This window comes from Aphelocoma coerulescens, chromosome 4 (assembly GCF_041296385.1).
Source record: "Aphelocoma coerulescens isolate FSJ_1873_10779 chromosome 4, UR_Acoe_1.0, whole genome shotgun sequence".
NCBI classification, from domain to species: domain Eukaryota; kingdom Metazoa; phylum Chordata; class Aves; order Passeriformes; family Corvidae; genus Aphelocoma; species Aphelocoma coerulescens.
In genome coordinates, this window is record NC_091017.1 from 58,364,964 (window position 1) to 58,373,402 (window position 8,439).

The window sequence follows — 8,439 nt, forward strand, 5'->3', positions numbered from 1 at the left end:
AGTTTCCTCATGAGGGGAAGTGGGGATGCAGACACTGATTTTTTCTCTCTGGTGACCAATTTTAGGACTTGAGAGAAGAAGAGGAAGCTGTGTTAGGGGAGATTTAGTTTGATTATGAAAAGGTTCTTCATCCAGAGGGTGGTTGGGCACTTGAACAGGCTCCACAAGGAAGTCATCACCAGTCCTGTCAGAGTTCAAGAAGTATTGACACAACACTATGAGGCACATTACTTTGCTTGGATGGGCTGGTAGAGCCCTGCATCTATTATTTCCCTGATATCCAGGGGCAGGGCGGCTGTCTTAAACAAAGTGTTTTCATTCCACATAAGGGAAAAGGCTGATAAGAAGCAGATCCTGCAGAGATGGGGTAATGCTCTTTATCATGCTAATCTCCTCCCTTCAGATAAGACACAACTGCATCTGACAGTGTAAAACTCCCCTCCAGTGGAGATATCAGGATGCTCCCACATGAGACTAAATGTATATAACTTGACAAACTCTTTGTTGGACATGCCCCATCCCCAATGGATTAGGATTGCAACCACCACTCTGCACACAGGCATTAAAATAGCAAAGATCATCAGTGGATCATCAGGAGGTGATATCTTTCCATTCTACTGTCTTCTCTTGTACTTCTCTTTCTATCTTTTCCTTATGTATTTTCTCCGTGATATTTTTATAGAAAAGACCAAAACCAGCTACATACCTCCTTTGTGCTGCAACGAAGTTGTTTTAAAATAAACCTGCCTTATATACACATTGGTCATTCAGTGTTGGTTCACTTTAATTCATCCCAAGGGATCTATTAACAGCAACCTAGTTACCCTACCTGAGAGGCAGGTCATAACAACTTGGTGTGGCTCTTGGGTTTGTCCTGAGCAGGGCCAGGAGTTGCTCTCAGTGATCCTTCCCATCAAATAATTATCTTAAGAAAGAGGCCAGTTATAGCACATTTAACATTTGTGTTACAGAACTGGTAAATTTAGGCCTTATCTTTATTCATGTGGAGGTTAATGAGAATCTGGCATCAATTTAAGAATTAATACCTAATCAAGCAAGACACCTGAGGCTGAGTAACTAGCAGATGTTTCTTGAATTGGAACCTTAATGGCTCACCAATCAATAGAGTGTCATAAGTGTATTTCTTCTGCAATTCCAGTCAGAGCAGATGTGTTTAAACAGAAACATAAGTGTGCAATAATTAGCTTATTCAGTGTGACTAGCAACAGTTATCAGTTCAAAGGACAGAGGATACAAAAATAAGGAAGCTTTAATAGAATACATGGATCCTAATCATTACTCTCAAATTAAATGTTTTCTCTCCTGATGAAAATATCTCTAAATATGTGCAAGGAATTTAACTATTTGCTATGCATAGTGTATTTAATTAATTTTCTCACTGACAAAAACTAAGAACTACCCCACAGTTTAAACTTTCTACACAGAACAATCTGGGTTGGAAGGGACCTTAAAGACCATCTCATTCTAATCCCCTGCCATGGGCAGGAACACCTTCCGGTAGACCAGGTGGCTCTAAGTGACTGTAAGTCACATTTTAAGATCTGCCTCCTGAATGCAGTCAAAAAGGATTTTAAGGCTAGGGAGGCAGGAGGCTGAATAACAACACTGGGGTTAAAAAACATTCTCGTTTTCAGGAATTCTCAAGTAATGCTTATTAGAACAGGAGAAGGTGGTCAAACACTGGAATGGGTTTCCTAAAGAGATAGTCAGTGCCTCAGGCTTATCAGTGTTTAAGAGGCATTTGGACAACTTTTGGTCAGGCTTGAAGTGGTTAGGCAGTTCAACTAGTTGATCTGTGTTTAGTGTAAGAGAAAGTCTGTGGAAATGTTAATGCTCCTTTTTGTCCAGACTGCTGTTAGACAAGAGAGTTCATAGGAAGCTTACTTTAGGGCTAGATGAATTAGAACAAGAATTTCCTTTCTAAATTAAAAAAGTACCTGAAACAATAACATTTTTTTTTTAGTTTAAAAAGAAAAAAGGTGTATTTTTAATGGAATTACATGGATAAGAATTGCTTACATTTCTAAATACTTTAGAAACAAGAACTGGAATTCTGAGTATTCCATGTATAATAAGTGACTAAAAATACATAAAATACTGAATAAAATAATTCTGTTGCTTAAAGACAAACTTCTAGTTTCAGCTGAGATGCCTTGAGATTTTAGACATCCTCACTGTTCTCTTAGACATGATACAGAACCTGTGTGAAACCCATAGGCTTCTAGAGTGGCACCTGATGGCAAGGTGGAATAACATTTCTTCATTTTTTTGGGAAACAAACCCCACCTATTCTGAAAGGAGTGATGACTTGATAGACTGATCAATATAATAAAGGGTTTTAGGTTTTTTTTAAGGAAAAATTTACTTTAAAAACACCTCTTTTTAATGTAGTTCCAAAAACTGAAATTTTCTTCAGTCTCTTATCTTTAAACAAATTAATCCAGTATAAGATATTCTTTTATCTAAAATAGCTTCAGCTATTGTATTTAAAATTGGGAAATCAAAAAAATGTTAATATTATGGAAGTGATTCTGAGATAGTTTAAAAAAATCTAAGAAACCTTACTCTGTGCATCTTTCAAAATTCAGACTTCACGGGGTGTTTTTATTTAATGAGTAACAGACTGACTCAAACATTCTATTCTATTTAGTCTGGGTAACACTCCTTTAAAAATTATCTAAACTGAAATAGTGTGTTAAATTTAAGAGCTAGAAGCAAGAAAAGAATAAGTGTAGAAATATCAGCCATTATGAGACTGCTTAATTTGTATAAATTGTCCTTAATGAAAGAATACACTTGTTTTCTTCTTTTACACTACTGCAGCATTAGATAATTAAACAAAAAGAAAACAAAAAGTATTGATTTCAGAGAAGACATTAGGGTATTTTAAGGGATAATCTTAAAAGGAATTAAGTTAGAAATAATCTTTAAAACCTCAAAGAAGTTAATTTTTATGGACTATAACTCCTAATAGGGAAAAATGTGTGCTGTCATAGAGTAGAAATTTAAATATTAGAATGTACTTTACTGACAGATGGCAAATTTCTTTTTCTGCAGTCTTGCCACGTTTGTCAGCCATACCAGGTAAAGTTCACAAAGACAGAGGTTTTCATCTACCCAACCTGTTCTACTTTCCAGGGAACTTAAGACACCAATTTCCAATGGGATGCAAACCAGGAATTAGACACTTAAATACGGATGGAGCACCTCTCCTATGAGGAAAGGCTGACAGAGTTGGAGTTGTTCATCCTGGAGAAGAGAAGGATCCGGAAAGGCCTTATTGAGTTCTTCCAGTATCTGACGAGGTCCTATGAGAGAGTTGGAGACGAACTTTTTGCAATGGTATGTAGTGATAAGACAAGGGTGGGTTTAGATTAGATATCATGAAGAAATTTTTTACTGTGAGGGTGATGAGACACTGGAAGAGTTTGCCCAGAGAAGTTGTGAATGTCCTATCCCTGGAGTTGTTGCAATATATCATTCCTTCTCTGAATAAACTATATTCTACTAAGGAAAGCAGATCAAATTACATAATGGGAGTGAAGTTGAAAAAAAAATGTAGTAAAAACTGAACAGATCTTCATGGACCAAGAGCATCAACCTAAAACTTGATCTGAACTGATTAGATAATTTCATATGTCACTTGAAAATTTTCTTGATATATGCATACTTGAGATCAGAAAAGCCTACCCATTAGTTTAATTACAAAAGAAAGTGCATTTCTTGGCAAAGTAAATGATTATGTATAATCGAAGGAATAAATTAGACTCTTAAAGATACTGATACTTCTTAAATTAGAAGCCACAAAATCAGAACAAAAAATTCTGCAAAGTGGATAGTAGTTCATCACTGAGCTATGTAAACCCTTTTTAGTATATTTGGCAAGTGAAAAAAGTTCAATTCACAAAATAAAAAAACAATTTTCACAATATTTTTGTTTGGGGAAATTTGTTTTATTTGTTTAGGACAAAACAAAGGTATCAACATTCTCCTCATATAAAACATTCTGCGTTATTTCTAGTTTTCAAAATACAGCTACAGAGAATTTCAAAGAGAGGAGAGCTGAGAAACACATCTATGTCTCAAATCACATTAATGTGACTCAAAATGTTCCTCCTCAATTTTGATACAAAATTTAATTCACTTTAATAAAAAATAATTTTTATTTTTATTGAAATATTGATCAAGTGTTTCCATTTGCATAGGTAATTTGCTTATATTAAATACTTGGTTATTAAAAAATAAGTTGTGATTTAGCAGTTATTTGTTAAGTATTTAAAATAAACTAGAGCTCTAAGTTAATTTTCCATAATTCTATTAGATGTTAAACTAATGATTTTTCATTTCTTGGTAAAGGTACCTAGTATTTAGATTTTGGTACTTTTTAGCAATATGGTGGTCCTTTTAATACATTTTTAGACTCCACTGAGCACCTTTGAATACCAAAAAGCCCTCCCCTTCAAAAACGTTAATAATTTTCTTTTTTATTTATTTAGTCACATATAAAGAGTAGTTTAAGCGGGTGTACCAAAACTATATGAAACAAGTAATCATATATAGATCCACTAAAGACACTTCCTCCTTCATACTGTCTGATTCTTTTTGGGAATTTTTAGAAGAATTATGTCATGGAAGAATATAACATAGAGAATATCCACCAGAGCTTTTCAATTTTTGATGGTTCTGTCACAGAACACAACAGATGAAAGAGGAAGAGACCAGAGGGACTGAAATATACTATGAAAATATTTTTGAGACCTTGTTTCTGAGAAATCCTTTTATAATACAGGATTTTGAATAGTGAAAGGAAAAATTTGAACTGTTTAAACACACTGAATGAATTGTCAGCACTCTTGAAGGGTAAAAAAAATGAAGGCCAAATCATGCTGTCCTTCTGTCATGTCAAAGGCCATTGTGTGATATTTTTTGTCTCTGTTACATATATGTTCTACAGCTGTACCTTGAGTACTTTGCCTTGTTGTAACTGCTGTATTGAAATAGACAGAGATGTGTCCTTTGGTACAATTGTTATGGAAAGCAAAGGATTCTACCACAATGTCCAATGAACTATGTAGAACTGAGAAGAAATCATTGAGATTATTGCAGAATTAATTTGATCAATAACTCTCATTTTCTTAATAAAGTAACACTTCACATAAATGTATTTATTTTTAAAATAGTGAAAAGACTGAAATTATTTGTTTCATATCCTTGCTTCATTTAAATTTTTTCAAAATATGCTGTTTCAACTTTTCATTTGGCGTAATATACTTATATTATTACATCAAAGTAATGCATTTCTACATTAATCTCATATGAGTGAAAAACCAAATTAGGACAAAATTGGCAAGCATTTTCCTTTGATTTCACAAGGAATTATTAGAATGTGTCTAATATTATTTCTTTATAGAAACTTTTGGTAAGAAAAGAAAAAAATAGCATTCTCTTCCAATTTAGAGTTTAACATGTCAAGTTTATTACTTCTCCACTGCAGAAAAATATTGAAAATGATGGAGTTCTTGGGATGAATTTTTGTATTTCTAAACTGTCTCACTAATGACACAGATCTGGAGATTCAGCAAAGATGAAGGACTACTATTAGGTTGTTTCCAACTCTTCTCATATTCACTACAACACTATCCTGCCAAGGTTAACTTATTCAGACTATTATACCCATAATGCATTACAGCTGTGAGATAACCTTTAGTGATATAACTGGTACTTGTTACTCAAAAAAAAAAATGTAGTTGTGGTTTGTGGGTATGCAGGGAAATGTTTCTGTAAAAAAAACCCCAAAACCCCAAACAAATAACAAACAACGACAACAAAAAAAAAACACCAAAAATCATAATATAAGATGAATTTTTCCTTTTGTACCCTTTGCCTTTGCACTAGTTTCAAAACTGAGCAAGAAAATTAAGCCCACTCAAACCACCCCCTTTCAATAATGGAGGAAAAATACTGGGAGAGATTGTAAATTTGAGTCACAATTTACTGAAGAAATCACAAAAACCACAACACTTTTAATAAAAGATTGTACAAAATAGTGAATGATTTACCCACAAAAAGGGCATTCACCACCAAAAGATGTCACCTGGTCCCCTAGGACAAAGACAGGCTGGTGACCATTCCCACCCTCTGTGCCACATGGGTCCCCTGAGAACAAAGGCAAGATGGCAGGGGGTTCTCACATGGGATCACATGGCTTGAGAAAACAAAGCAAACAGTGTGACTAATGAGTTTCTGGCCCTCACCCAGCCAGAAAACAATGGAAAACAGGGACACAGCAAAACCTGGAAGGCTATTTCATTCAAAAGGAGCTATGTTACTGAGCTGCTCAGTCCGTGTCACATGGCAGGGGTTCTCGGTGGTGGTGGCGAGATCAGACAGGGGCTGGAGACTTGTGGGAGTCTTCCTCTCCATATTGAGACCAGCAAAAAAACAGAGAACGCCTCCATTTCCACCTGCAGTTTGTAAAGGGGACAAAACTGATCCCTTCTGTGAGTGGGTAAGAAAGTCCCTCTTCCAGAGCTCAGTGCTCCTCACTGAAAACTGTCCCCATCGTGGTAATGGGTGTGGTGTGGAATAAACAGCTCCAAACCTCCTCCCCTTATCCCTCTACCTGGGGGAGCTTCATAAGAAGTTCTCCATACTTCATGTAGAGGACCTAAAGCCCTTGTAAGATCAGCTCTTACAAAAGAAAATCCAACCTACCAAAACCTCCAGACCCTTTTAAACTTATGTGTGTTAAATATCAATGGTTATAATATGTTCTTTCACTAAGTTACTAAAAAGGAAAATGCTGAGTGAGCAGAGAAACCACAAATTAAAATACAATCATATTTATTACCAAAAAACGGAACAGCAATATTTGTGTGACACCAACTTTCCAAAAAAAAAAAAATTGCGTCTTTAAGACAGCTGCAAAAATTTACAATGAAGAAAAAAAGAAATGTATTATGATTTCAGAAAATTCTGTTTTATTTCTCTAGTCAACACAATATTCTCTTATATTTCAATTTTAAATGGCTATATTGGTACTTAATCATTATGTGAAGTCTACATATGAATTTCTTATACCATACCCTTAAAAGATGCTTAAAATGAGTCAAAATATAGATCTCAACATGGTACCTTTCCAATGTCCCTGTGAACAGCAATAATTTTTACCTCATTGTAAATATTCACAATGATTCGGTGTAAGATAATTTTATGAGAAAATGGATATACTTCTCATTTCTGAGTGATACAGTTGACTCATTTCATCAACTGAATAATGCAGTTCAAAATGCAAATTACTCTTCTTTATTTCTTTAGACATATGCCAAATATTACCATTAAAAGTCAAGTGCTTTTGCTAGGAAAAGTTATAAAGAAAAGCCAGTGTAACCAATTATCAGTATTTTGCATGTTCTTAGCTATTTTTCTTATTATGAGAGAATGAGGAAGTTACATTGTCTTTGTGTCTTATGTGCTACATTTTTGTTCCTATTTGATTTATTATTTGTCCAATCTATGATAAAAATAAATAAGTAATATATTAAAACCATGGTACTTAAAAAACTACCTTACGCTCTTAGAAAGTTATTATTTTTCTTAAAAATTTATCATTATTTTATTCAATTGTAAGTGCATCTACCTAATATGTGGCATGGCTTGTTCTTCATGTCTTTAAATTTAGTGTCTTTTTATAGTGTTATTTTTATATATGGGACACATAAATTTGATCTGTATGGAAATGAAAATAAGTTCATATTAGCTGTGCTAGAATCTTGGACTAGATTGATCATCAAAAAAATCTTTCAATTTATGTTTTAAAACTTTTTTTACATTGCTTGAAAATAACATGATACTAGAATACTTGGTAGGTACTCTAAGTATGTTTTTCTTGAAGATTTTTGGAATCACATTCATCACATCCACAATCTTGGCTTGAAATATGCATAATAAGAAAAAGGAAAAAAATATGTCTCTTAGAGGAGGAGATAATATTCATCTATTTTGATTATGGAAATATGTATGCCCTATGGTGCTTTTTTCATAACCCTTCAGAGTAGTCATTTTCTACTTTCTGTTCTCTGTGGAATGACATTAGTGCTTCATTCCAGAATCACCACAGAATATCCTTTCTCACTGCTTCATAGAGAAAGCAGCAAGTAAGTGCAATATAACAATTATAATAAGAATTGTCAAGAATATTACAATGACTTATGTCTGTAAAGAGCAATTTAGCCTTCTTTCTGCAAAGATCTTGTGATTGTTTCTTGTTCAGAAAACACTCTACTATCATTGCTCACTTTGCAAACCCTATTGACCCCCCCATAATACTTCATATCTTAAAAAGCTTTTCAAGGCTCTGTCTCCTTGACCTTCATTGTCCTTCCTTGACCTGGATTAACATGATATCCAGAAACACTT

The 8,439-nt window shown here is 34.1% G+C and overlaps 1 long non-coding RNA gene across 1 annotated transcript in view; it reads left to right on the plus strand.

Moving 5' to 3' along the window:
• Positions 1–3,275, plus strand: part of LOC138109100 (uncharacterized) — a 95,600-nt gene extending 92,325 nt beyond the window's left edge. The window contains exon 3 of the long non-coding RNA XR_011150263.1: positions 3,160–3,275. This is a non-coding gene — a long non-coding RNA (uncharacterized lncRNA). The remainder of the gene's footprint in view (positions 1–3,159) is intronic.
• Positions 3,276–8,439: the final 5,164 nt, after the last annotated feature.